Below are 27,633 nucleotides of genomic sequence, written 5' to 3'. Positions count from 1 at the left end.
TATAGCTATGATAAAAACAACCTTTGAAAATCATGTTTAAGAAGCTACATATAATTAGGTACACCTAAGAATATAGTTATATGTCACTTACTTTGATTTATAAGACTTACATTAACAAAGAGAATAGTCATGGATTTTTTTCCCCTCTGTACCTGTATAATCAATTGAGCAGTTTGAAGGAGAATGTCCTTGGAAAGCAGCAGAGAGCTTCACATCAACAAGTTTTAAAACTTAGATCACACAGAGGAGTAATTGGCTAGGTCTAGAGTATTCAGGACAGAATACAAGACGACTGTTAATGAATATGGAATGTTGAAACTGTTCTAAATAGTGTGATAGCTGTATCTGTGAACAGATTTTATTCACATTGCAAATTGAATGGAATGTGAATTATATCTCAACAAAACCATTTAAAACATGGCTCACAAAATGATGACACTGAGAAGTAGATATGGTTAAATATCAAGAGATGCTGGGAGACAAACAAGGGCCTTTGGAAGATCACTTCTTCAGTCTCTACACTTCCCTCTTCACTCTTCTATCTACTTCAGCTTTTGTTGATTCTATCTCAGGGGAAATAACAATCTTCTACCCTTCCCTTCATTCTATTTTAGTTTATTAATTAATTAATATACATATCTACAACAACTGTGCCAATTACAAATGCCACAGGATGTGAGTCTGTTAGCTTCCTATGCTCCTTTATAAAGTAGGATGGGATAAGGGACCAATACACACTGGCCCTGCTCTGTCACTCTTCTGGGTCTCTGTGTGCCTTAAATTATCCCATGCACCTTAACAGCTGTGCTGGATCATGTTGCCTTGTACTCAGATTCTTGTGTCAATTTCAAAGAACTAGTTTCCACCTGCAAATGTAGACAGTTCACACTTTAATAAACAATACCTGTTGGTTCCATTTTATACCTATAATCAGTACAATGTCCAGTATTGAGTCCAGTGATCTGTGGAATGACTCTCTGGCTGCATATTTTACCTGCATTCTCTTTCTTAAAAGCATCAATAGCCCCCATTTTCCAAATGCCATAGCAAAATAAAAACTGGTTGGCAGAGATTATTATATACTTTTGTGCAAATTAGAAAGTTAGTTAGCCAATATATTGCTCTAGGCTTTCCTATAGTTGATGTGAAATTAACAACCTATATAGCCCCTATAAAGGTTCCCCTCTAAATAACTATTTCAAAAGAACTTCTTTAAGTGGATACATTAAAGATGTTCAGATAATAAATATCATGATCTAAGACCACTAAACAGGGTTCCTCTAACTTTGACATAGAGATCTTCTCATATAAGCATAGACAAAATGATCTAGCTACTTCTCTACATGAAAAATGTAAAGATCACTCACCATCCTCAGAATAACTGATACCTGAGACTATAAACCCAGTTCCTGGACATAATCATGTCTAATAAGCCAGATTCTCCACTGAACCTTAAGTCTACAACACTATCATATATGCTCTCCCTCAGTACAATTTAGTCTTTTATTGTGGCATGCATTTAATTATATGTGTAAAAAGAACATGATGTTTCAAGATCAATAGACATAAAATCTGCCCTGCCACCAGGCAGTGGTGGCATACTATTTTAATCTCAACACTCAGGAGGCAGAGGCAGGCAGATATCTGAATTCGAGCACAGCCTGGTCTACAGAGAGAGTTCCAAGAAAGCCAAGGCTATGAAGAGAAACCTTGTCTCGAAAAACAAGCAAACAAACCCAAAACAAATAAACAAAAATCTGTACTTCTTCCAAGTACTGTTTGATATAATTTCCTTGTTCTTAAATATGAATATAAATTTGACCTTATAGAACTAACAACATAAATTCAGTTCCTGATACAAAACTATGTCAAATAGTTTGTATTATTCATTTTTTCCAAAATTCTGCAAAAACCTGGAGGGAAAAATCTCATCTATTACAGTCGAAACTGGAAACCCTTTAATATTAGGTTACAAAAAATTCCTACAAAGCAATTTATAAAATATTTATAAATTTGTCAAGATTGTGTTGTTACTGTTTTAATGCCCAGAGGATATAAGCCCACATTCTGGGGATCCTTCCAGAAAACAGAAAGGTAATTTTTTTTAAGCTGACAGTTGTAGTTTGTTGGATCTTCCATGGACTGTGAAAGCTATTTGCCAATACCGTTGAAAGACTATTACTCATTTCAATCTCATCAAAGAGGATCCACATCTCTCTGGCAAAACATCAGCCAAAAAATACGAGTTTGGGGGTTATGACTGGAACAGCTCAGCATGTACATGTGGCTAGAAATTCAACAGAGAAACTAATCCAAGACCAACAGCATAGCTTCCACGTAGACGAGAGAGATTGAGACTAATGCATATGCACCATGCATGGTAATTACACCACCTGACCTGACAGAACTGTCTATTTGAATGGCAAACCCTTTGCATATGTTTGATTTTTGTGATCCCAGCAATTCAAAACAAAGAAACTTTGGGGGCCAATCAAATCAGCCTGGAGTGTCAGTCACTGTCCAGGCCATGTAGCTATTCAAAAATACCAAGATCACACTAAGAATCAGTTTATATCCTTATTCAGCATCACAAAGAAAACCAGAGCCTTATAATTTTGTAGAATAAAATCAGGACCAGCATGCAATAGTCATTATGCCACAGGTGAAAATAATCTACATAATTTGCACAGATATTAAGGAGGCTTGATATTCACAGTATTTAAGTCAAGGTGTCTATACAATACTCAAGTAAAAACCACTGGGATACAGTCTGATGTTTAGTTTACATAGAGCACAAATATGAAGTCTGAGATGCCAAATATATTCTGTTATTTGAAGAAGATGGTAGCAACAGAGTCAGGTTTGTGGCATCTACCTGTGATCCCAGTACTTAAGAGGATAAAGCAGGAGAACATGAAGTTCAGAGCCAGCATGTGCTACAAGGTGAAGTCTCTAATAAGACTCTAGCTACACAGGCACTTAAAGTTATGAAGATCATGAAACTGTACACTCACAATATGTGAGTCTTTGGAAGCAAAGAAGCCTTGGGATTAAGGAAACACTATCTCCTCTATTGAACTGCCCCATGAATTTAATTGCTTAGAAAAGCAAGAGTATCAAATTCCTATTTGATCAAGCTTCATACTTGATTTTCAGTTTTCCCGGCTAAGTTGTACAAAGATAGCCTCAAGTTAGACAAATTAAAGCCATGAAATACGTTTCATAATACTTGTGTGTGCTACCTTGTGAGACAGTTTATAACAACTTGACTCCTATTCTGATGACTTAAAAAGTATTTTAAGTAGCCATGCTTTGTTCCCAAAAAGGTCTACCAAACCACAAATCATATTCTTTAGCAAACACAAAGTCAAGCTGTTTAAAAAAAATCTAAGCTTGTGTACAATATTCAATAATATGGACATTTGAAATATTTTATACTGATAACAGAGGTAGAGCTAACATATACCAAGACACCTTCCCAAGTATATAAGAATGATCATAGTAGAAACAATATTGAGACTCAGATGTGAAATCCAACTTTGTGACTCATCTAACTGAGGTCATCACTAGAATTTAAAAGATACAAATGGGTTTTTTATTGTTATTGTTTTGATTATTTGTTTTAGTCTTTTGAAATAGGGTCTTACTGTGTAGCTCTGGCTGGCCTGGAGCTCACAGAGATCTGCCTGCCTCTGCCTCCTGAGTAATGAGATCAAAGGCATGTGTCACTATGCCTGACTGAAAGATAACAAACTTTTAAAACTTTAGTTTATTGCTGAGACTTCTATAATGGCTTCTTAACTCTACAAGGTAATTTTACTTTAGGATGAAATTCTCAGTATTAGCTTAGTTTATTGTGTTCACAACCAGGAACTGATCTTCCTTTTCTTATGGGTCAATTGTGAAAAGGAAGAGATTTCTTAAAACAGAGTTTTTCAAAGAAAATATTCCCATATGCAATTTTACATGCATAGCTTATTGGTGATGAACATTATCATATAAGGCTGAAAGAAATAGCAACTGGCACATTTTGTGGGGGAGAAAGCAAATATCATAGCTCCTTTTTCTTTCTTTCTTGATTCCTATTTGATCCAAAGGGCAGACCTCAACACCAACTGGATGATCAAAAGGCAAGGAAAGTCATTTTGTTGGTCAGTATTTGTTTCTGCTACTGTAGCAGTAGTTTGAAATCTAATTCCATAAAAGGGACATACCTTACCCAAAAGGAGCATCACACCATACCCAACAGTTTAAATGTAGAAAGAGTGATTAAGTTTGATGTTCAACTTCGATTTTAATGAATACTCAAATGCTGTGTGATATTACTGACTTCACCATGCTCCTTCTTCCCATTTTGCTCTCTTGAAGATACTTTTAGCATATGTGCATTATAAAACAATCTACACAGAGTTCATCTCAGTTATTAACTAACACCAACCAGAGAATCCATGGAACAGTCACATATTTGCTTCCAGCCTACTATTTCTGCATCATCAGAAGTTGAATTAACTAAACTACCCAGATCAGTCAAATCTTGCCAAATACAGTTTCAGCTGTGTGCCAGAAAAAAAAATGGAAAATACAAGAAAATATTTTACATGATATGAAAATACCTGTGAAAATTTTTCCCAATGTAAAACAACTCCATGTGAGGGTCTAAAAATGGAAGGCTTTCTAAGGACAAAAGACCAGGTAGTTCAACAGGTTCCTGGAATCCACTAGTAATCAATAATTGACTTCTACTTCACCTCTGCTGAAGAGGCTATACTTAGCAAATCACTGTGTAAGCTGCCTCAATAACAGCACTCCTGCTATCAGGTTTACTTGCAATGATTCCAACAAAGAAATTAATTTCTTAGATGGCAAGGAAAGGTGACCTAAAACGGGGAAAACAGACTGAGGCTTTACTAGTAAAACAGACAAATATCAGTCTAGGCACTGAATTCAGAGCTGCTCAACTGTAAGCAAAATCCAGCTCCTCATAGCATAACCACTACCATTATTTCACATACAAAGTCACACACAAATGTATATATGTACGTACACACACACACACACACACACACACACACACGCACACACACGCACACACACAGAGAGGTATCACACACACACACACACACACACACACACACACACACACACACACACAGAGATAATGGTGTATGGTCTAGGAACTCAAGCCCAGGCAAATTAGAAGAGATACCCTAATCTTTAGTTCCCAACCCATGCACGCGCGCGTGCGCGTGCGCGCGCGCACACACACACACACACACACACACACGTACATAAATCTATATTCTCTCAACCATATTCATTCTGAACGTCAAACAATGTTTTTTAAATATCTTGTGAGTTTATTAACTGTTCAAACAATAAGTGGTGTTATAAAATAATCTAACAGCTACTGTTTAATTTATTAATAGCTAAAAAATGTAACTGACTGGCAGTAAGCAAATTTGAAAACTTGAAAATTTCTATTTGTCATAGGTCAGGTGACCCACTCCTTATTTAAAAGACTTCTTGAAATCAAATTCATATCACTAAGTGTTCCTGTAGGAAATCTCTTACAGTTATTCCATTGTGTAGAGAGGAAGCTCTCTGAAGAATTTTGTAGGTTTGAATTTGTTTCATCAGTGTACAATAACATGTAACCTTGAGACAGAGTAACTTTAGTAATTCTTTATTTTCTAGTATGTAAAAAGGTCAGGTAATGTCACCAATCTCATATTTTCACAATTATTAAATAGTACATTAAATAAATAACACTATTTAATATTATTTTAATATACTTAAAATTTAATATTAAGAATTAAATAATATAATAAATGTTATTTTTCATTTATAGGCATCACCACTGTAGCCAAGCCCAAGAATTAACAAGTACTCTGAAGGTAGTAGCTGCCTATTTCTGACTTTATTGGTGGAAACACACACAAAAAAAGTTTATTTACATCTATACTACTGAGATTTCCAGACTTATTCTGACTATAAAATCTAGCAAACTATTATGCATCTTAAAAGAGAGAGTATCCTTTAATGAGAGTAATTACTTCTATGTGAAAATTTTCAATGAATTTCAGTAAGAGATGCAATCATACAATAAAAAATCAAAGCACCTCATCCTTATGTTAGAAAACTCAGCATTTAACAGCCTGAAATACTGGAGGTAAAAATCATATCTATGATTGAAAGAACAAGTGTAAATACTGAATCAAAATAGAGTCAAAGTTTAAATTTTAGATTTTGAGAAAACCTAAAGTGCAATAGCATATGTCCAGAACCAGATGCAACCAGAGCTCAGTTCTTCCGATATGCAGTTCAATTAACTTTTCAATATGCTTCTCTCCAAGCCATAGTGAAAACCATAAATTTCTATTCCAAAATTTCTAATAATGACCATGTTTGAAACATTCATACACAAAAAAAAATGAGGAGGGGTGTGGTATGAAGAGTGAAGAAAAACAACAGTGTCGCACAGAAGGGTGCAGATTTTGAAGGCACCAGAAACTTCCTTCCAATGTCAGCTCTACCACTCCCCAGGGTGCAGGTAGCTTTGAAGGACAGGCCCCGTCTTTATAATGCTATCTAAGGGATGGCACCAGGGTGGACAATTGGACACAAACTGTCTATCACCAGCAAAAGTGTCCTGTGCACACCGGAAGCCCTGTCTGCAGTTATGTAACGACTTCACACCATGAGAAATACCTCAGTGAAGAGCCAGGCATGCAACAGTCAGCCTGCTCTATACATATCACCTCATTAATAGCTGGGGCCAGAGCTCAGCGAGGTATTCTTTGCCTAACATGTACAAGCACCTAACATGTACAAGCATCTAACATGTACAAGCACCTAACATGTACAAGCACCTAACATGTACAAGCACCTAACATGTACAAGCACCTAACATGTACAAGCACCTAACATGTACAAGTACTTCATCGCCAGCACTGTAAGAAAAGCAATCATCTGCCACTTAGTGTGTACTGAGTAATAAAAACATAATCAACATCAAAAATACCAGTAACAACGAAGCATCTGATTTACAAGCGGAGCTAGACCAGATGTTGAAGCCAACATGCTATATAAAATCAGAGCTCTTTGGGTATTACTATTCCAAGAATGAAGACAGTTCTCAATAACCAGTCTGGACATTCCAGAAAATGTCAGCATCACTTTGAAGGGTCACACAGTTTTTGTGAGAGTCCCTGGAGGAAGCCTATGGAAGAACTTTAATCACATCAGTGTAAGACTCAAGCTCAGGGTCCAAGTACTGCTCTGGACTCGTCTTACAAAATTTATTAACAGGGTTTGGGTGAAGCCAGATGTTGCTTGTTTAGCATTTCAAGCCCCAGGTCATAGCTGATCCTTGAAGAAATGATGCTGAACTTATTTTAAAGGTGTTTGTTTTGATTTAGCTAGCCATAGCAGCTACAAATAAGGGTATTAGAGATATGGTAGGTGGTATCTTAGTTAGGGTTACGATTGCTATAATGAAACACCATGACCAAAGCAACCTGGGAAAGAAAGGATTTATTTGGCTTACACTTCCATATTATTGTCATCATCAAAGGAAGTCAGGACAGGAACTCAAACAGGGCAGGAACCTGGAAGCAAGAGCTGATTCAGAGGCTATGGAGGGGTGCTGCTTACTGGCTTGCTCCTCATGGCTTGCTCAGCCTGCTTTCTTGTAGAACCCAGGACCATCAGCCTGGGGGACGGGAGATGGGAGTTGGGGAGGGGGGAAAGCATGGGACAGGGGAAGGGAAGTTGGTTATACCACCCACAATGAGCTGGACCCTCCACCATCAATCACTGTCTCAATTAGGGTTCTATTGCTGTGAAGAGACACCATAACCATGGCAACTCTTATAAAGAAAAACATTTAATTGGGGCTGGCTTATAGTTCAGAGGTCTAGTCCATTGTCATCACGGTAAGAAGCATGACAGCATGTAGGCAGACATGGTACTGGAGAGGTAACTGAGAGTTCTACATCTGGATATGAAGGCAGCAAGAGACTGAGTCACACCGGGCCTAGCTTGAGCATCTGAAACCTTAAAGCCTGCCCCCAGTGACACACTTCCTCCAAAAAGGCCACACCTACTCCAATAAGGCCACACCTCCTACTAGTGTCACTCCCTATAGGCCTACTGGGGCCAATTTCTTTCAAACCACAATCACTAATTAAGAAAATGCCCTACACAGGCTTGCCTAAAACCCAATCTTATGGAGGCATTGTCTCAACTGAGGTTCCCTCTTCTCAGACGACTTTCGCTTATGTCAAGTTGACATAAAATTATCCAGTACAGATGGTATTTTCTTGAAAAGGAATGGTCCAACATGCTGAAAACATGACCTAAGAATTTTCAGTTATAAAACAAAAATCTCGGCCAGATGAGGTGGTGCACACCTTTAATTCCAGCACTTGGGAGGCAGAGGCAGGTGGATCTCTGTGAGTTCATGGCCAACATGATAAGTTCTATGCCAGCTAAGACTATATAATAAGAACCTCTTAAAACAAAACAAAACAAAAAAAGAAAACATCTGAAATCTCATTATATGATCAATAAATAATGCTTTTTAATGATAGAATCAAAATCCATTATTCTGGAATTAAACATAAAATTCAGAAAGTACAGCCAGACAGTGGTGGTACACACCTTTAATCCCAGAGGCAGAGGCAGGAGGATCTCCTGAGTTCAAGGCCAGCCTAGTCTACAGAGAAAGTTCCAGGACAGCCAGGGCTAAGACAGACAGAGAAACCCTGTCTCTAAAAACCAAACAAACAAAAAATTCAGAAAATACAATGTCTATATTCACCCTGTACTGATATACATTTTTAGAATTGTGGTTTTTAGGATACTAGATTTTTAGAATTCTCAGTCTACCATTTTTTAAAGATATGTTACAAGTTAGGCAATAACAGAAGTATGAAACAAAGCCAAAATTATAGCCATAATATTAAGTTAACCTGTGAAAGACCAGCTGTGAAGAGAAGAAATACACAGCTTTTGGAGACTATCTACTGTAGCATAATTTGTCTAAACTCCTAACCAAAAATAAATAGAAAGAAAAGAAACATAAAAGTCTACATATAACACACCACCATTTAAGAGAACCAATGAAATTTTTTCATTACATTCCCTGTAATGAAAAAAGACCTATATCCAAACTAGGTGGAAAGATATGATTCCAAAGTCTCGAGGGAAATTAAATCACAAACTTTAAACACAACAGCATGAAAAAAAAAAAAACCAGTATTTTACAAAATAAAAAAAAGGGAAAATTTAGTTTTCAGCTGTCTTTTTACAAAATTTCTATTTTTAGGACAGATACAGTGGCCTAAGATGTAACCATGCTACCACATGCCCCATTTGGTAGGGAAATAGCCTGTTTGGCCTTGTGACTTCTGAAGGTAAATAGGAGGTTTGCATTCAAGTTATAATGTAGAATACTTCAGAGTAACCTCATGCCAAAATGGCATATTTCTGAGGGATGCAAAGGTATTCAATAAAAAGCTTTTAAAGGCATATTTTTAAACTTGCAGCAGGAAAGCTTTTCTGTGTCAAGACAGTAATTCTTTTAACAGCATTGATCAAAATGTCATTCTTTTATGAGTGTACAATACCTTTTAATGGCATACAACAAGCCATTAGGGTTATACACCTCTGTAGAGCAGACAGCTTACTGGAAAAAAGGGAACCCGGGCCAAGATATAGTCAGTAGGCTTATGCTCCTGATAAGGATCCCCCACCCTACACATATGCCAGCTGCATTCTGAAGTCTATAACTGAAGTCATCCAAAAATTCAGTGTTGGCTCTCTACTTGGGTAATTTAGAAGCACTTCCACAGAGACGTGGGCTCTAAGGTCTAAGGGGCATTCTTGTGGATAGTGTAGAATGACCTTGAAAACAGCCTCTTACCTGAGGCCAGAAGAATTTATTCATGAAGATTAGGAAACAATGAGAGTTTTATTCACTTTCTGGGGAAAAGAAGAAAGTGGATTTTAAAAGAATGTTATGAGACAATCACTTTCCATGTTTATTTACAAAAGCAAACACTAAAGGAAGAACATTAATGTTAGACATTGTTCTAACATGAAATCTATCTGTCACTCAACCCAGCTAAGGAGGTGTTCATAAAATGAAGCTATTTCAACATCTTCTTAAAACAAATCCTTCTCTCTGTCAACAACTCATTTTTTGAGGTAAATTCTGAAATTATTTAGAAAAAGCAAATCACAAATATACAAAGTTAAGTAGACAGTTACAAATGTGACAAGTTATCAACTGCTAGACTCCTAACTCAGTAAATGCAGAACTGTGGAGAAGAGTGAGACAGAGGGGGCCTGGACTCAATTCCTTAGCATGCACGCCTTCGTTTTCCTCAAGCATCAAAGGAAATGACTTAACACAAGCCAACTCCTAAGATTACAGAAATAGCCCAGATAAAGTGGTTGAGCCTTCATCTCTGCCTTCAGATGACTACCCCAGGGCTTCAGACAATCTAAAAAGTGTCACAAATGCAAAAATCGTGTGTGTGTGTGTGTGTGTGTGTGTGTGTGTGTGTGTGTGTGTGAAGAAAATAGTAAGTGATGGGTGTGTTGGTACACACCTTTCATCTCAGCACTAGGCAGGCAGAAGCACGTAGTGCAGATTGTTCGGTCAGAGCCTCCAGCTCGCCAGTGCGTTGTTCTGGAAGTGAGCTTCTCTCTCTCTCTCCCTCTCCCTCTCCCTCTCCCTCTCCCTCTCCCTCTCTAAACCCCGCCCACTCAGCGAGTCTGAACAAAGGGAAGGGGTCAAAAAGCCCAGTTCTGCCTTCTTGGCAGCTACTGCAACCCCTCCCCTGATGCCGCCACCCAAGTCACAGGCTAAGCGTTCAGCTTTTGACCAGACTTGGGCACAAAGCCAGCTTCTGGAGGACACGCCATTACTCCTCACCTACAGGCTATAAAACTTTCCTGCCCTGGCTCAGGTGCATGAATTCTCCAGCCTTCATCATTGCAACCAGAGAACCCTTCTGGGGGTTGCTTTGCTCAATATACCTGTTGTTATACTTTTTCAATTCAGTTTAATCTGGCTTACCATGTGAGCAGAGAAACTTACCAAATTGTGGGAGAGCGAAGGCACAGACAACCTATTACAGATCTCTGTGAGTTAGAGACCAGTCTGGTCTACACAGTGAGACCTTTTCTCAAGAAAAAAGAAGAAGAAGAAGAAGAAGAGGAGGAGGAGGAGGAGGAGGAGGAGGAGGAGGAGGAGGAGGAGGAGGAAGAAGAAGAAGAAGAAGAAAAGAAAAGAAAGAGAAAAGGAAGGAAGGAAGGAAAGAAGGAATGAAGAAAGTGAATAGAAAGGTCCCATGAACACATATCCAAATTCTACAATCAAAACCACCAAGTTCCATTTTGGGCTTGTAGGATCAGAGTATATACACCAATTTCATCTCTGGTTTAAGTGAAAATACAAAGAAAATGCAAAAAAAAAAAAAAAATCTCCAAAGTATTTTCGAGTCGGTAAGAATAGGAAGAAATTACCAATCCAAAACCTGAATGAAAACGGGATTTCAAGATGACTTGCGCGTTAAATCTGCTTCTGCTTTGAGATACATAGGCAACCACTTTGATTCAAGCTACAGATTTTGTTTAGTATGAAGAATAGAAAACAAAAACAACTATTTTCTGAAAATCTAGTCAAGACTCTGTTCCCATGAACCTGGGACCTCAAAAGGTTACTGCTCAAGCTGACATTATCCCAAGAGTGGGTAAAGGCCGGTAAGGAAATCTGCCTTGGTAACAGGCAGAGCAGAGGAAAACACAAGACATTCCAATTTAACTAGCCAATCACACATACACAGCTCAAGCTCACATCACCTGAGTGGGCAAACAAAGAATAATCAACAAGCACACAGTGGTGCAGGCTGCAGCACACATCATTTTCTGATAAAACCAACTCAAAATCAGTGACCTAGAAGATCTGAAAGGCATTTTTAAAAACTGACTGTATAGTAACTAAAAGGAAAACTTAAGGCTATGGGAGATGAGCTGAGAATAGGCTATCCTTCCTAATGCGATTTAGAAAGACCAAAAAAATATCTGGGCGTGGTGGCGCAAGCCTTTAATCTCAGCACTCTTAATTCAAGGCCAGCCTGGTCTACAGAGAGTTCTAGAACAGCCAGGGCTACAGGGTAGAAAGTGGGGGATGGGAGGTGGGAGCAAGGTAAAATATGATTATGCATCATTTAGTAGGGCTATATTCTGAGAAATTTTTCATTAGATGATTTCCTGAGGTGTGAACATCAGAGTGCACCTACACAAATTACAACTGCTAGAGCGTCACTTCGTGATACGAACTGGTGTGACCACTGTCATATGTTCAAGTCTATCACTCACCAAAGGGCTTTGATGTAGTGAGTCACTGAATGTGTCTCAGTCTGTTATTGCTATAACCGAATAACAAATATCAGGAGATTAATGAAGAATAACTAGAGGTTTATTTAACTTAGAATCCTGGAGGCCTGCTGTTAAATATATGGCAGAAGGTGTTACATGATGAAAGAGAGAAGAGAACTGGGGTCATACTCTTCTCATGCAAAACCACTAATACAACTAGGGAAGCACCGTTCAAATGAAACCGTGCTGGGACTCAAGACAGGGCTCAATGGCTAGGAGCACTTGCTGCTCTCAGAGGATCCAAATTCAGTTCCCAGCCCCATGTTGGGTCACTCACAACCCCCTGTAACTTCAGCTCCAGAAGATATGACACCATCTTCCATCACAGCAGGGAAGGCACTGCAGTGGGAGCATGGGGCAACTGGTCCTCAGCTGGCTGGGAAGCAGGAATAGCTGAGCGCTGGTGTTCTGCTCATTTTCACATCCTTTTTCTTCTACCGAGGGCTCCAGTCCATAAAGTGCTGATACTGAATTTAGGGGAGTGGGGGGGTCTTCTCCCTCATGTAATCCTGTCCTGTAATGCCCTCATGGACATGTCCAAAGGTGTGCCTGACTAATGCCCTAGGTGTCTATTAACCTAATCAAGCTGACAGTAGAAGTCAACCATCATATTAGAGGACTGTAAATGAAAACAAATTACTACTACACAAATTCTTATTATATAATATAGAAGTCTTGCTACTTGTATTTATCCAAATGAGTTAAAAATATATCCACACAAATTCCTTCACAGGGTTGTATATAGAAGCTTTATTATTAATTGCTAAAAACCTGAAGCAAGCAGAGTGCCTTTCAATAGGCTAGTGGATAAGCTGTGGTATCAATAGAACAGAGTATTATTCAGCACGTGTAAATTAGCTGTTAATCCACGAAAAGATGTGGAGGAACATTACACTATATTACTAAATGAAAGACACCATTTTGAAAAGGCTACATGCTGTATGATTCCAACTATACCACACTGTAGAAAAGACAAAACTCAGGAGACAAGAAAAAGATCTGAGATTTCCCGGGATTAGTGGGGAAGGAGAGATGAATATGTCAAGTCCAGGGTTTCTTGGGTATTGAACTATTCTGTGTGTTAATAAAGAGATGGATAGATGCCATTATACATTTATCAAAACCAATGGGCTATAAAACCTCAAAAGTTAGCTCTAATGTAAATTATGGACTTTGGGTGATAACACTGTGTCAAGGACATTCATCAGTTGTAACAAATGTATCACTCTGGTGCAGGATATCAATAGTGAAGGAGACTGTGCATGCAGGGAGCAGGGGTACATGGGAACTCTGCTTTCCTTTGCAGTGAAGCTAGGACTATTCTAAAAAGTCTTTTAAAGGGAAATATTGGAAAGGAAGTGGGAATCCAAGGCAGGGGTGGGGGAGTAAAAAAGCATAAGTGAATGCGATAAAGGTATGGTACCTTGTTAAAAAATAATAATAATATGAACTAGTAATAAAGAGAAATTAAAAATGAGAAAACTTTTAAAAATGAGTATATTACAGGGGAAAAAAGAACTACAAAGAGTCATCTTGTTCAAGCCATGGTTCTATTTTGGCGAGTTTCCTTATTTTGTTTTGTTTTTTCCAAAGTGATGTAATTCTAAGTGGATATTGTACCATGGTCTGACAAAACAAACTTTCAGGTCTTTATTCTTCACAACCATCAGGTGAGGACAGCAAGGTTAGTCTAAGAAACAGGTGGAACAAGCCTTGCAAATCCTTCATTTTACTTCACATATACTCACATGACACTTGGCATGTGCTCAGCAGTTGGAAGAACTTTACAAATACTTCTTTTTTTGTTTGTTTGTTTTTTGAGACAGGGTTTCTCTGTACAGTTTTGGTGCCTCTCCTGGATCTCACTCTGTAGACCAGGCTGGCCTTGAACTCACAGAGACCCACCTGGCTCTGCCTCCGGAGTGCTGGGATTAAAGGCATATGCCACCACCGCCTGGCTAAATGTAGGTTTTTGGTTTTTGGTTTTTCAGGACTGAGGACCAAACCCAGGACCTTACGCTTGCTAGGCAAGCACTCTACCACTGAGCTAAATCCCCCCCCCGCCCCCCCCCCCCCCGCAAATACTTCTTAACCATTCAACATGTCTAGATGCAGCTGAACACTGAAATATAAGTACAGAGGGAACTCAACGGTTAAGTGGAACCACCATTTCACTCTGCTTGACTAAGAAGAAACTCTCCTCTTAACTACCATCAGCCTGCCACCAAACAGGTGGATAGTTTAGGTTGTGACTACAGCAGATCTTCACCAACAAAGTTTCAATAAAACCAGACTCACAGCCGGGCGGTGGTGGCGCACGCCTTTAATCCCAGCACTCGGGAGGCAGAGCCAGGTGGATCTCTGTGAGTTCAAGGCCAGCCTGGACTACCAGGTGAGTTCCAGGAAAGGCACAAAGCTACACAGAGAAACCCTGTCTCGAAAAACCAAAAAAAAAAAAAAAAAAAAAAAAAAAAAGAAAACCAGACTCACACAACATACAGCCAATAAAGTATGGAGGTGCTCCTCCAGCTAGCTACTTTTCCATCTTCTGTCCTGCTTTGGCTTTTCTTTCTCTCTTTTCTTAGTCCATATAAAGCTCAGGACCTTCAATGTCCCTTTTGTGTGGAAAATGTGATAAATGCATGTGACACATACACACAAATAAATAAGTAAATGAATATAAAAATAATTGAAAATGTACATGGAAACATATAGCACTGGGAAGTGAAGGAGTACTTTAGTAGAAATGTCTACAAGGAAAAATTATGTCAAACAAATCCAAGAGAAAAAGGATTCTATCAATGAGAGCTATCAATGAGCAAAGCTAGAAACATCTGTTTAGCAAAACAAAGTCCTGTTGGATTTAAAAATATATTCCATGACTTGGACCAGTTGCGATGGTATCCACCTGGAATCCCAGGACTTGGGAGGTGGAAGCAGGCAGTGAAGGAGTCCAGAGCCATCTGCAGTTAGGTAGCAAAGTTTGAGTCAGGCCTGAGCTGCGTGAGACCCTGTCTTAAGACACAAACCAACCATTATTCTATACTGATATCAATACGTGTAATCAAATAAACAAGGGACAACAGACTGGTCTTATGAAGGAAAATTCCAATTAATTTCTCTTTCTTCTGCCCTTACATGTAAGCCACAGCTTTCTGCTCCTGAAATAGGAACTGTGTAGATAATGTCTCCTTTCCAAAGAATGCATAACACAAAATCAGGAAAAGAGAGTGACTCTACAATGGAGAGACATGACAAATGTCAGCCCAAAGACTGAGGTTAGATAATGGTGACAGTATGACCCTGTTTAAAAAAAAATGATGAAAACAGCACTTTACTTCTGTGATTTTCCTCCCAAACCTAGAATAACTAGAATAAAAACATCAAAAAAATACAAATCCCAATAATGAGACAGTCTGCAAGCTACTTCAGTACTCTTCAAAACATCAAGCAAAGTATGACAAGGATCAAGGAGAGGGTGCCTAAAGAGACATGAATTCTAAATGCAACATGGCGTGTTCCATGGGACTTTGGGACAGAATAAAATGTGGACTTCATTACCTTTGTTCAGTTAATAATGAATCAATAAAATTTCATTCAGTGAAATAAGACATTAGTAGTAGGGAAATAACTTTCATTATGTGTGACCTCTCCATACTAGCTTTCTAATTTTTCTGCATATCCCAAATGCTTCTGGATTTAAAGCTTTACTGAAAAAAATTATTTTACTTAAAAATGTTTATGACTTTTTTCTTCTTAAATCCTTATTGTGTGTGTCTGAGTAGATGACGTGGAGGCACACGTGGTACAGTGTACACAGAGAGCTCAGAGGACAACTCTGGGCAGCTGCTGCGTTATTTAGGCTTCAGAGATCCAGGTCAGGTCTTGAGGCTTGCAGAGTAAGTACCTAAACCTAGTGAGTTGTCTCAACAGCCCTGAGATATTTTTTCTTGATCTTGACTTCAAACGGTTTGAGTACAATGTACTTTGTTGTCACTTTTTAAAATTGTCTTTTCAAGACAAGTAATTGCTATGTTGCCTAGTTTGGTCTTAAACTCCTGGCTCAAGCGACACTCGTGCCTCAGCTTCCCGAGCAGTGAAGCACAGGGGTACACCTGAAAGTGTTCTACTGTTCAATTCTAGGCTTCCTAAAAAAGTTAGCTTTTCTGATGTGATTTCTATTCCTTAATTTATCAGAATTTTCCCCTGTTCGTGGAAACATGTTTGTGGTGTTTATTGACTGCCTTTTCTCCTGTGCATATACTACATTTTACTCTTTCTTTGAATGTCTACATTTTACTATATTACAAATAGTTTGGGTGTTGCAGAAATTATGAATCAGGTTATAGTCTTAAAAGAACATTAATAGTTTCGTTTTAATAGGCAATTAACTTGGTGGAAGTCAAGCACCCAATTACCTTTCCTCTCTTCAGATCTTTTAGTCTGCTAGTACTACTTGAAAGCTGTCTAATGCAAGTTCAGTGGTCAGGTCAAGAGAGGAGGAGTCTTTAAACAGAACTTATGTTCCTCCACTTGGGAACTGTCATTTCCCTGTGCTCTTTCCAGCTGCTGGGAATATCCCAAGTCCTCAATCCAGTTGTACATGCCAAGAAGTCTGTTAATATTCCATTCAAGTTTTAGCTGAATGATATGATATCTACTATGGTCCATGCACTGTGACCAAAAAAACAAAAGTCATACAAACAGGAAACTCAGCCAATGCCAGTCTTTTCCAAATACATATCCTGCAGCTTCTACTTGCTTTTGTTGTTTGTTTTTGTTATTCCTCGTTGTAGTCAAGTAGTAAAATTATATTTCCTTGCCATAAATGTTGTAATTGCCATAATGCTATAAATGTTACCACAGAAAGGGCTGCAAAAATAGGTAGTATGCTTTCACTAACAGAAGCACCTGAACTTTAACTGGGAAAGGGAAAACTGGGAATGGGCCATCCGGATATTCTGGGCAGAGGAGGCGAGTCAGTGGGTGAAGTACTTGCAGTGCACCTACATAAAAGCCAGCTGTTGTGATTCATATCTGCTGCAACCCCCACACTACTGGAGTGCAAACAAGCAGATCCAAGAGCCTTGATGCCTACCCAGACTAGCTGAGACAGCAAGCTCCAGGTTCACTACGAGACTTCGCCTCAAAAAATAAGCTGGAGAGCAATAGAGGAAGAGGACACTCTTCCTATACATGCAAAGGTGAGCACTGCCATGTGTGTGGCGCGTGTGCGCACGCGCACACACACACACACACACACACACAATGAGAATGTTTGGATATCCATGTGGGAAAAAAATGAATCCTGATCCTTTCTATGCATAAAACTCAACACAAAATTTATCATCATCAATCTAACCTGGCCTCTGTGGGCATCAGCACACACATGTATACAGATACACATGTACACACACATAAACATAAATAAAACACAATCTTTAAGAATGGATAAATTACATATTATCAAAATAAAAATGGTTCTAGAAATGACATCTAAAACATAAAGTCAAGTCTCAGATGGGTAGAAAATATTCTGAAAATATGTAGTTGACAAACTACTTTGTACCTCAATACAGTAAAGTTAGTATTACTTGGGAAGGACAGTAAGGGTCTCATGTTTAACCACCGGACTCATCTCTTGCAGCTATATAACTGTAAAACTGGAACCCTTTGAATAATCAGACCAGTAACTCCTTCATCTAACACAGCAAGGGCTTTTGTTTTTCTTTTCATTCTTTATTTGTATGGGTGTTTTGCCTGCATATATGTATGTACGTGCACCATGGTAACCATGGAGACCAGAAGAGGGCATGAGATCCCCTGGAACTGGAGCTACAGAGGGGTGTGAGCCACCATGTGGGTTCTGGAAATTGAACTTGGGTCGTTTACAAGAGCAGCCAGTACTCTTAACCACTGAGTCATCTCTCCAAACCCCAGTACAGCAATTTTATCAGCCTACCACCTTACTGTTTTCTTTAATGAGTTTTGTATTCTATATACAGGTATTTATTTATAAGAGATGGCAATCTATCTTTTCCTTCATAGTGTAGGAATTTTCTTTAAAAAAAAGTAAATGTTGGTATTTGGAGATATAGTTTGTTTTTCATGATATAACTTTAACTTAAATTTACAAGAGTTTCTTTTTGTCTTGGGAAATAATTAAGTTATTTCTTATCACACTATTGGAGGTATTTATCATTCTTCAGTCTTTACTATCTCTAACGTACAATTTGTTAGTTAGATTTACATCACTATAATGAAACACCTAGCATAGGCTGTGTATGGAGAAAGGTTTATTTTGGCTCATGGTTCTGGAGATTCTAGTCCAAATTGGGCAGCACCACTGGTATGGGCCTCTGGGAAGGGCAGCACATCCAAGAGGGCCCATTTATTTGAGTTGAGAGCTTAAATCTCTAGCCAGAAAATAGAGAGGACATGCCAAGTCTCAAAATCCCCTTGAAGGGCATGGTTTCAATAACCTACAGATCTCCTACAAGGCTGAGCTTCCAAAAGATTTCATTACATCTCAACAGAACCAACTTGGAGACCAAACCTTTAACATGTTGTGTTGTTCAAATTTCTAAAGGTCTTATTAATAAACCCTGAACCAGATATTGGGGTAAATGCTGAAAGATCAGAGAGACAAAGGAACAAGCTGGGACTTACCTCTGGGACTCCCCAGCTGAAAAGCCTTTAGTTCCTGTCTCCTCACACTTTATATATCTTTCTCCACCCTGCCATATTACTTCCTGGGACTAAAGGCATGTGTGCTTCCCAAGCAAAGGCATGAGATCTCAAGATCTGGGATTAAAGGCTTCTGATTCCCAAGTACTGGGGTTAAAGGTGTGTACCACCACTGTCTGGCTCTGTTTCTCTCTTAGACTGAGTCAATCTCATGTAGTCCAGGGTGGCTTTGAACTGACAGAGATCCAGACGGATCTCTGCCTCATGAGTGCTAGGATTAAAGGTGTGTGCCACCACTCTCTGGCCTCTATGTTTAATCTAGTGGCTTGTTCTTTTCTCTGATCTTCAGGCAAAGTTTATTAGGGTACACAATATATCACCACAGTGTGGGACTTTCAAACTACAGCAATAATTTCTAGAAAAGAAAATGCAACAAAGGAAAATCTTTAGCTGATTTTGGTGGTGCATAGCTCTAATCTCATCTACTTAGGGGACTAAGGCAGGAAGATCTCAAAGTTCTAGGCCTGCACAGGCTACAGAGTAAGTTCAACATAGGCCAGGTGTGAGAATGGCACCTTACCACAAACTACCATTGTAAAAAGAGGGCAAGCCACATAGAATGCACAAGGCCTCGGAGTCAGTCTCAAGCATCACACACAGGAATAACTTGAAGCATGACTAATATTTCAGGGTCTAGATCTCTCCCGATCCATATATCTGTGTGTCTCAATGGAACTAACACCACTTTTAAAGTTACAAGCAGGTTTTATTTGTCTTAGAGGTTAGTGATGATGAAGATTCCCAGTGCTCCTCTAATTCAAACACTCATGGTGAGTTGTCATGTGTAGAAAGCAAAGGGGAAGCCTCTCTAATATTAAAAAGAAAAAAAAAAAGCAAAACCCTCTACTTCCTTTTTCTAAAAGGAGAAGAGAAATTGAATATAGTAGAAGATATCAATTTTACAATGATAATCGAGAAGTCACATCTTTGTTTATAAAAGAGGTACAAAATATCTGTCACTTAAGTTCCAAATGCATTAATTAAATTAATTAAAATGTCTGCATTTACTTTCATTATATAGCAAGTATCAAGTTTAGTACTAATTAATGAAAGAACCCCCTGTTTTCCTTACTCACTTTGATGTGATTTTTTTTGATAAGCCAACTTTCTAGCAACTTCAGTTCACCTTTTTTTAAAAAAGATAAAAGTACCAGCAAACAGTGTAGTCAGAAGGAATAAATGAGGCAATGATGGGTGTCCAACACTCCTAATTGCTATAGAAAACCAGGTACTGTGGGGCTGGAGAGGTGGCTCAGAGTTTAAGAGCACTGGCTCCTCTTCCAGAGGTCCTGAGTTCAATTCCCAGCAACTACATGGTGGCTCACAACCATCCATAATGAGATCTGGTGCCCTCTTCTGACCTGCAGGTGTATATGCAGACAGAACACAGTATACGTAATAAATAAATAAATCTGAAAAAAAAAAGAAAGAAAGAAAACCAAGTAGTGCCCAGCAGAGAACATATTAGTTTACCATGTTACAAATGACCATAAACTCCTCGTCTCAAACAACTGTATTTGCTCAGCATGCTAGAGACTAAAAGTCTAAAATCAAGGCTGCAGCAGTCACCCTCTCTTTGAAATGTCTAAATCTCCTGGCCTCCTCTCAGCTGCTGCTGGCTGCAGGTGATCCTTGGTGTTCCTCAGCTTAGAGCTACAACAGCTGTGGTCCTGCCTCCATCATCCCACAGCCACCTTCCTGCAGTATCTGTCTGCTCTCATTCAAATTTCCCTTTGCTTTCCCTCATACAAACACCAGCTACAGGGACAGGGTCAAGCTTAACCCACTATGGTCCTGTTTCAGCTTGGATGATACCTGCAACACTATTTTGTTTTAATTCCATTCACTCCGGGTAGGACCTAAATGACCATCTTAGTGAGGGACACAAACCCCCACCAGAGAATGTCTCCACACTTAAGCAGCTATACAAAGCTCTTCTACTCCTTGTCTGTGTTCTGAAGGTCTGGGGTTCTGCCACCCCCTTGGCCCTCCTTAGACTCTCATACATCTCTGTGGGCTGTACTTTTTAAACCACCCTTGCCTCCTAACTCACAGTTCTAAAAAGGCCTGACTTGGCCAAACATTCTTATCTCAGAAATCAGGGATTGATAGTATAGTTGAAATAAGTTGTACCCTCATGAGGACAAAGATCGAGCCTTTAGAGTTCCTTGCTATATGAAAGTGACCCAATATCAATAAATCTTTTTATGAACTAGAAACCATCAGCATGACCTCTTGTTCCAGTTTATGTAATCTGCTTCTCAGGGGACCTCCTGACTAGGTGATTACCTTTAAACTGAGCATCTACGCCATGTAAGAAAGAGATGCTTATGGCTTTTCCTCACGCTCCACATCCTCAGGTTTCCTCCCTCTGAGACTATTTGTTATCATTCAAAACTCCTCTATACGGCATTGATTTAACTTCTGAGAGCAGCACTAAATGCAAAATATGCATTAGTAATACTGCTTACAGGCCATCATTCTTTACCTTTTTGCTTGCTGTGGTATTCCCAGTGGAGAATACAATCTTTTTAAAAGAAATAATATAATGGCTTCATGTATGCAAATCAGCCCCCCCCCACATCATTTTCTTAATTAGTTTAAGGAAAGAATAAAAACCCCTGCCAACTATGTTAAAGCACTCTATGAAGTCTTCCTTAATATGCTCCCTCTCTTCCCTACTCCACCCATGCCTAACAGGTACACGATACATAAATTATCTCTACAACTAATTACTGCTTAAAGACTGATGTTTATGATGCCTATGCTATTTTGTACTTCCAATAAATTACAGAACATTCCATATATTTTAAGCTTTCTGCATTTGTTATACATAACTTCACAACATTTTTGGCTCAGACTATGAGACTGATCATTGATCATACTGATATACAGTGCTCTATCATTTTTTACACTTTATTTGTGTGTGAGAGAGACCGTGTGTGTGTGTGTCTGTGTGTGACAGAGAGAGAGGGAGAGGGAGAGGGAGAGGGAGAGGGAGAGGGAGAGAGAGAGAGAGAGAGAGAGAGAGAATGCCCTGTTTATGTAGGCCAGAGGACAACTTGTAACAATCAGTTCTCTCCTTCACCATCATGAGGGTCCCAGGGTGTAAACTCTGGTCATCAGGCTTGGTGGTTAGTGTCTTTATTCACTGACTCATCTCACCACCACCCTTTTACATCATTATTTTAACAGCTTTACTTTTTTATTTGAGAATATAAAACCAATTAATAGTCAGTCTTCTTCTTATGGACATATGTTGTTGCAACTATGAACAATGCTTTGTGAACAATTAACTCATAACTGGATTACAATATTATTTTTCCATTTTACTAAAACAGCTTTAATATAATTTATATAATATAAAATCCACTCTTTTGAAGTGTACAATTCAGTAATTTTTTAAGGCATTCATATAGCTGTGTAACAATCACAACCATCTAATCCCAGACCATTTTCATTATCCCAAAAGAAATTCCCCACTCACCAGCACTCATTTCCTAACCTCTAAGCATCCCTAACAATCAGGAAGCTACTTCCTGTCTCTGTGACTTCATAGTCTGGGCATCTTCTAAAAGTGGACTAATAAAACATTAAGACAAATTGGAATTGGATTCTCTCACCAAACATGTTTTCAAGGTTCATTCATATCATAGCATGCACAATAATTAATCTGATTATAATAATGGTTTCATGGCTGTAATATGTCAGCACTTACTAACGTATACTTCAAACATTTACAATTTGGTGTATATCAACTGATTCTTAGGAAAGCAGTGAACACTTAGAATGTTTTAGTAGGTGTTTCACCAAAAGTGTACAGAGAGCAAACAAATGCATGAAAGATGCTCTATAAAAGTAGTCATCTAAGATGTGAGAATGAAAATTACATTGAGACATCAGTACACACTCACCTACTGGAAAAGTTAAAATTGAAATTACTAACAATACCAAGGGTTAACATAAACTGTAATAACTGGAACTGCTGTTCACTGTTGAAGGGAATGCGTGCAGAAGGAAGAATGGAAAAATACTTGGTAACATTAGTTAACTTAAACACATACTTGTCCCATGATCCGGTTTCACTCCCAGGTAACTCAGTAACAAGGGAAGTTTACAGCAACACAAAAGAAGTGTAGAAAACATTTATAGCAGCTTATGGTGGTATTTTATTTGTACTGAAATGTGATTTTCATTGTATGTTAATAAATAAAGCTGCCCGGGGGTCAGAGCTATTAGAGCCATAGCAAGAGCGTGGCGGTGGTGGCGCACGCCTTTAATCCCAGCACTTGGTAGAAGAGCTAGGTAGATCTCTGTGTGTTCGGGGATACAGCCAGCATTGGAGACATATGCCTTTAAGACCTAGAGGGCGGTACTTACAGGCAGTGACGAGGCAGTCATGTGTTTGGGTTTACAACCAATGAGAAGGCAGAACAGAAAGACTATTTAAAGACAGACACACAGGAAGTAGCTCTCTTTCGGGGAAGCTAGGAGCACTGCAGGAGGTAAGATTTTAACTCTGAGCTCTGACCTCTCGGCTTTCTCTTTTACATTGGTTCTGTGTTTCTTATTTTTTTTTTTTTTTTTTTTTTTTGGTTTTTTTTTTTTTTTCGAGACAGGGTTTCTCTGTGTAGCTTTGCGCCTTTCCTGGAACTCACTTGGTAGCCCAGGCTGGCCTCGAACTCACAGAGATCCGCCTGCCTCTGCCTCCCAAGTGCTGGGATTAAAGGCGTGCGCCACCACCGCCCGGCTGTGTTTCTTATTTTAATAAGATGATTGGTTACATCTACAGCAGCTTCATTCCTAACAGTCCCTAACCACAAAGAACTCAGATATCTATGATCTAATAAACGGTAAACAAACTGTGATACATATGGATAATGGAATACATTCATACGTTAAAAAAGGAGAAATGGTTGTCTATGGGATGATATGGAAGAATTTTAAAAGTACTATACTAAGTGAAATAAGGCAGACAAAAACAGCTGTTTTATAGCAGTCCATTCACATGACATTGCCAGAATGTCTTCCCTTCTCACAGGGCCGGGGCTACAGGCGCATGTGCAGCCACGCCGGGCTCTCTGTGTGGTGCCGGCATTTAAACTCAGGTTCTCCTGCTTGAGCAGCCAGCACTCTTACCCACCACACCAACTCTAGAGTCTCCATTTTCTTAACTTCATTAAAATCTCCTGACAAAGAAAATACCAGGCCAAAGGGTGTGTTTAATCAAACATTTAATTTAAAAAAAAATCCAGTTTAACCTGTTTACTTTTTAAAACTACATTATTATTATGTGTGTTTCTCATGTGTGTGGGGAACACACCATGGTGCGCTGTGAAGGTCAGAGGACAAGTCTGTGGCGGTAGCTCTCCACCTTTACACAGGTTCTAGGGGTCAAACTCAGATTTCCAACTTAAACGGCAAATGCCTTTATGTTGAGCCATCTCAGGAGCCCCTAATACTGAAATTTTGGAAAAAATTAGAGAAGTGCACTCACTATACATCTCAGATTACTTAAACACAGCTACCATTATTCTAATTCTAAAACCAAACAGTCACAATAAAGCAAAATAAAGTCCAAATCTCCTTAAAAACTCTAAAGAACAGTTATTAAAAAAGTCACGGGCCAGGAGGTGGTGGCACACGCCTTTAATCCCAGCACTCGGGAGGCAGAGCCAGGTGGATCTTTGTGAGTTCGAGGCCAGCCTGGTCTACAGAGCAAGATCCAGGAAAGGCGCAAAACTACACAGAAAAACCCTGTCTCGAAAAACCAAAAAAAAAAAAAAAAAAAAAAAAAGTCACATTTAAGTTGATAGACATTAGGATATACTATGTTCATGGACAAGAAAACTGAATAATGAAGGCTGCTCCTTCCTCTTAAATTAATCTGAATATTCAGTGAAATGCTACTTAAAGTCTCTGAAAGATTTCTCAAGACATTTAACAAGCTGATCATGAAACATCATATGGTTAGCTATAAAGGCTAAAGGCTAAAACAACTTGGTGTCGGGATAGAAGAGCAGTTTGCCCTATTGACTATTCTTATTTTAGAGTTACTTAGAGTAATTTAAGACACTATTACATATGTTCACAGATTGACAAAGGAGATAAACTAGAAAGGTAAAAACAGAAGCACATACATGAAAACTAGATGGAAAAAAAAAAGACACTATCAATTTAGCTGCAAGGATGACCTGGTCCAAGGGTTATCAGATCTTTTTCTGTAAGGGATAAGATAGTGTCTGTCACAGAAATCAATTCTGACACTGCCACACAAAAGCAGTCATAGATAATAAGTAACTAAATAATCATAGCGGGGTACCAACAAAGCTTTACTTATAAAAATAGCAACAGAATTTTTTTTTTGAAAGCCAATTAAACACACACACACACACACACACACACACACACACACAACCTGAAGCCATTTCTTCCAACATATATAAAATGAAAGCCATTTCGTAAAAGAAAACATGTAATATTCTCAAGAAAATCTCCACTTTTTTTTTTCTTCTGGTTTGTAAGGGAACTGAGATCTCCTCCCACTACTTAAAAAAACAAAATTTAGGACTCCGTTTTAGACACTCATATTGAATAATCAAATTGGAAAGGAAATAGAGGATCCCCAGAGAGGATCTGAGGAAAGCTATTGATGATACATTATAAATCTCCTGACAGGGTACCAATTTCAGGGGAAATAAAATACACTGCGGTGGAGGAGAGGTGTGATAATACACTGAGGAGCCATAGGTTAGGGAAGAGAGGTTCCAATCAGCCTCTAATTTTATGCTTCAGGTCAAGTGTCAGAGGCGGTTTCCAACCAACATTTAGTCTTTTCAAAAATCTAACAGTCTTCATAACCCAAATAGGAAACGTATGTATCAATAGGGTCTGTCCAAGACCAAAATAACTACGTTTTCAAGGGGATAACTTACATTTTTGCAGCACCTTAGAAAGTGCTTTCAACGTAGGGCTTTGTACAGGAAGGTCACTGCTTCCGGGCTTGGGAGGAAACCAGGAGCATCCTTTCTTCACGAGGAATGTTCTGGGCTCAGTCTGTGAGGGGCGGTGGCGTCGTGTTCGTCGGGCTGCGTGGGAGCCTCTTCCCACTTGTTAAGATGCACTGAGAAACTTTCTGATGGTGATGGAGATGCGGACATGATGGAAGAGATCCGTGGGGTGGAAGGCCCAACGGGGAGGAGTGTGGGGCGCGGGAGCACTGGGAAGGTTACCGGCAGCAGCGCTTCCCCTCAGGGGCACAAAGCAGGCCGCAAGGGCACCTCAGACTTGGAGGACCTGAGGGCAAAGCCAAGAGGCTGACCTCACCCCTCTGAGGAGGCCTGCAGCTGGTCCGCCCCAGCTCGCGCTTGTCCTCACTTGCCTACGTCCTCAGTTTCCCGCAGTTGCCCACCCAACGCCATGCGGGAAGGCGCCACACTTTCCAAAGAGAGGGGCCCAGCTGCGACGGCCCAGAGTGAAGGCCAGAGGAGCCAATGGAAGCCCAGCTTTGGCCAGACGCCTCGGGCGGTGGGCGTGGCTAGGGGTGGGGCTATTGAGTTGCTTTCTGGCGGCCGCCGAAGGACCGCGTTTCTGTCCACAGCGGTCTCGACAGCCGCTCTAAGACCGAGCTAGGGCCGCACCAGCAGTCCCGCCTCCTTCCTCCTCTCTCAGCAGACTCTTTACCCAGGCAGTTAGACTTGGCAAAGGGTTCCTCTAAGGTAAGCATGTGGCCACCACCTTTTTATATGCAGGTTGTGAAATTCAGGGGCCCACTTGGTCACCCAGAATGGAAAGGATGAATCTGGGAACGTCCCGTAGCCTCTTACCATGTGTTTGTTGTTGCTGTTTAGCCGCAGTCCATTTTTTTTTTCTGCCGTTAAATATTGGGTGCAATTTGAATTCCACAGTTACATGGATTTTCCTTCTCTTCCTTGAGACTCTTTAGTGATGGGTACCACCCTTGCCCACTAAATTACGGTTCTTTCTGATCGCAGAATTCTGACAAAGGGACAAAGAGTTGGATTTTTTTTTTATTGCTGTAACATGCAAAGGTTCTGTGGTTTAATTTCTTAATTGTCTCTAAATCCAATGGTAAGAAACACTGGTGGTTTGAGTCAAACCATTTCAAGAATCAAACTAATTCAGCTGAGTCTTCCCGTTTCTCCCTCGTTACACGTGAACATCGTCAGGTGGTTAGCATCTAACAGGTTTATCTTCTCAAAGAAAGTGAGCTTTTCGGAAATGATGGGGCTTTCCAGAAGCATTCCAGAGACAGACACTTCTGTGCTTTTGGGGGAAAAAAAAAATCTTAGTTTTAAAGGAGCCTATTGTAACCGGGTGGTGATGGCGTACCACTTTAATCCCAGCACTCTGGAAGCAGAGGCAGGCAGAGCTCTATGAGTTTGAGGCCAGGCTAGTCTAAAGAACGAGTTCCAG

At 39.5% G+C, this 27,633-nt stretch overlaps 1 protein-coding gene across 8 annotated transcripts in view; it reads right to left on the bottom strand.

Moving 5' to 3' along the window:
* The window catches only part of LOC143273316 (uncharacterized), a 192,989-nt gene extending 166,323 nt beyond the window's left edge, over nt 1-26,666 (bottom strand). For all 8 annotated transcript variants that reach the window (XM_076572132.1, XM_076572136.1, XM_076572133.1 and 5 more), the window contains exon 1: nt 26,133-26,666. The gene's annotated coding sequence lies outside the window, so the exon portion shown is untranslated. The remainder of the gene's footprint in view (nt 1-26,132) is intronic.
* Nucleotides 26,667-27,633: the final 967 nt, after the last annotated feature.

This window comes from Peromyscus maniculatus, chromosome 5 (assembly GCF_049852395.1).
Source record: "Peromyscus maniculatus bairdii isolate BWxNUB_F1_BW_parent chromosome 5, HU_Pman_BW_mat_3.1, whole genome shotgun sequence".
Taxonomy (NCBI): Eukaryota; Metazoa; Chordata; class Mammalia; order Rodentia; family Cricetidae; genus Peromyscus; species Peromyscus maniculatus.
The sequence above is the reverse complement of the archived record's forward strand: the minus strand, read 5'-3'. Positions and strand labels throughout refer to the sequence as shown.